Genomic DNA, 3301 nt, shown 5'->3' with positions numbered 1-3301 from the left:
GGAATAGCCAATCTATGAATGCTGGGAAGAAGGACAGTGTCTGGAATCACCAGTCAGATATAGAAGGAGCAGTAAATTAATATGTCAACCTAATAAAGGTACTGCCACATGGCAGAGTGTAAATAAGGGATAAGGTTTAACTTAAAATGCAAGAGCTAGTAAGTAATAAACTTGAGCTGAGAATATTTTTTTTAAATAAAGCAGTTATGGGGGCTATAGAGATGGCTCAGAGGCTAAGAGCATTCCCTGCGCTTCCAAACATCCTGAGTTCAATTCCCAGCAACCACATGGTGGCTCATAACCATCTGTAATGGGGTTTGGTACCCTCTTCTGGCCTGCAGGCATACACACATACAGAATATTGTATACATAATAAATAAATGTAGTGGTAGGAGCGGCGGGCCACTTCCCGCCACCCGGCTAGCTTTACCTGAAATAATTACATAGAAACTGTATTCTTTTAAACACTGCCTGGCCCATTAGTTCTAGCCTCTTATTAGCTAATTCTCACATCTTGCTTTAACCCATATTTAATAATCTGTATGGAACCACGAGGTGTGGCGTAACTGGGAGATTCTTATCCTGCATCTGTGTCGGGTGGGAGAATCATGGCCACTGCCTGACTCGGCTTTCTTTCTCCCAACATTCTGTTCAGTCTACTCCACCTATTTAAATTCTGCCCTATCAGGCCAAGCAGTTTTCTTTATTAATTAACCAATGAAAGCAACAGATAGATAACAACACTCCCACTTCAAATAAATAAATATAAAAAGCAGTTATCGAGTAAGAGTTACATTTACAATTCAGATCCTTTGTATTTAGCAAATTCAAAATAAAATACTCCATTAATCATCTTATGTTAGTGATTCTGAAATTTTATGCCTAATTTATTTTCTATCATGCCTAACTAAAACTATAACTCTATTTAGTCTTTATCTCCACCAAAGATCACAGATGGATGTAATATTACCTAACAACAAAGACATCTAGTTTCCTGGACATTCCCCCAATGTTCCTTTGCAATGTTGGGGCATCTATTTTTAGCCTACATGCCTAGCATATCTGGCATAATTTTCAGTGAAGCAGAAACTTTGAAGGACTGTTCTACCTTGTATTGTCAAAGTCTGACAGTCACTTTCCTCTGTGTCATGTAGAATGTTTGTCAGACTTTTCTGTGAAGCAGGATTCTTGAAGGACTGTTCCACCTTCTCTTGGCAAACTTTAACAGTCTTTTTCTTATGTGCTATACTTCCCACATTGAAAACAAACTCCATATGGAGTTTCTTCAATTCCCATCATTCTTTTATGAAGTAAATTGTTGAAGCCAAAAGCAGATGTGTCTCATTATCATGCAAAACCTTAGGTTATTAAACATATTAACTGCCACACTCTATAGGTATTTTAAGTGTTTAATAATCACCTATCTGTCTAAAATATACTTGCTTAACCTTGAAAACATATCTGATATAACTAAAAGTCTCATTAGTACAGATTAACTACACACCCCATATCCTAATTATACATTGTATTTCTAAATGAGCTGTATAAGCACAATACACAAAATAAAAGTAGAAATATATATACATTATAACAAAAATAACTCTAAATTTGTATAAATATACGAAAATCAATGCCTATGCAAAATAATGGAGTTTAATAATTGTCTTCTTATCCTATATTGCTATATTTCTTTAATGATAACAAACATCCATAACCCACCAAATATCCAACAACCATCTACTCCATCTTTTTGGAATATAGGTTTCATGTTCTCCAAATTGTTTCCTGATATCTGTGGGTGAAGGCTTCTTTAGGGGTCCCTGTAAATATTGAGATAATTGCCAAGTCCTGACAGACAAGATATATCTTTTGCTGATATATATCACCTGTCAATATCAGCAGCCCTTGCCCAATCAAACCTGATACTTATCAACCTGGAAGGAATCTACAGTTTTTGTTTTTTGTAGAAATAAAAACAAAAGCTCTTCTCCAAGGAAATTAATTTTTAAAAATTCTTTTTAAAGGTTAAGATAGACCTAAAGCAGATTGGTTCCACTTAACAGTCTAGTTCACAATCCCATGTCTGTCAGCCTGCTGCCCTTTGGTTATAGCAGTCAAAAAACTCAAGTTCAATAAAGCAATATGTAGGATACAGACTCCATGTGTGTTTTCAAAATTTACATGGCTTATTATTTTTTATATTACTTTACTTCTAGCTATAGAGTTTTGTTATGTTTTTAACTTTTTTTTAGTAACTATTTTACCCCGTCTCTTTTCTTAAGCCTACATACATTGTAAAACTCACTGTAACCTATTTAAATGTTTCTCCATCTAGACCTCTTTTACTGCATATAGTATATCTGTTTTTGACTGTATGGGTCTTTAAACTGCTAAGTGGTGTGGCTAGGACCTCTGCTGCACTCTTAGCCAGCTTTTCTTAAATTATTCCATTTCTCTTCAACTATGTTTTTTCTCGTGTTTCTACCTTTCTCTAGTCTATGTCTTTCCTTTCTTCTTACTCCATGGCTGCCATGTTCTTGGGGAGTTGGACCTTTGACTCCTCCTTTCTTCTTTTTTCACTCTTCCTCTTCTCTCTCATCTCTCTCATTTATTTTCTCTGTCTGGCAGCCCCAACTATGTTTCTCCTGGTAAACTATTGTCTATTTAGCTCTTTGTTAGATCAGTCTTGTGTTTTACACATGCAAAATAACTTTGCTTCACAGAGTTAAATAATGCAACTTAAAAGAATGTAACACATCTTTGTATCATTAAACCAATATTCCACAGCATAAATGAATGTAAAACAGCTTAAAATAATATTCCACGGCATGAGTTCTTAGAGCGGAAAATATTGGTTTAGATAAATAACATTATTTGTTGCTTAAAATAAAGATCATCTGTCTGTGTTCTCTTTCAAAGTAGAAAAAATACATAGGCACAAAAGTAGTTAAAATAATGTTAAATTATCATTAAATCACAAATTATCAGTGGGATCTCAGAAAACACAGATGATATAGGGAATATTCCCTTAAAGAAATTCATGGAACAAGTAGAATTTGTACTTTGTAGACATATATTTCTGTTGGAATTTTCTTACTAACACACACATATACAGACACAAACAAACACAGGATTGAACACAAGTAACACAAATGTCACACACATTAAAGCCGTTACTGTAAAGAAAGAGAAGATTTTCCAGTTTTCTGGTTTCCATCACTGCTATCCAATCTTTTTTTTTCTTTTTTTTAATTTTTATATTGTTATTACAAAATTTCACCTCCTCCCATTTCCCTCCCCC

The sequence above is a fragment of the Alexandromys fortis genome, unplaced genomic scaffold (genome assembly GCF_014885135.2).
Source record: "Alexandromys fortis isolate MF-2015 unplaced genomic scaffold, M_Fortis_MF-2015_v1.1 scaffold_405, whole genome shotgun sequence".
Lineage (NCBI taxonomy): Eukaryota > Metazoa > Chordata > Mammalia > Rodentia > Cricetidae > Alexandromys > Alexandromys fortis.
Note: the sequence above shows the minus strand (reverse complement) of the source record.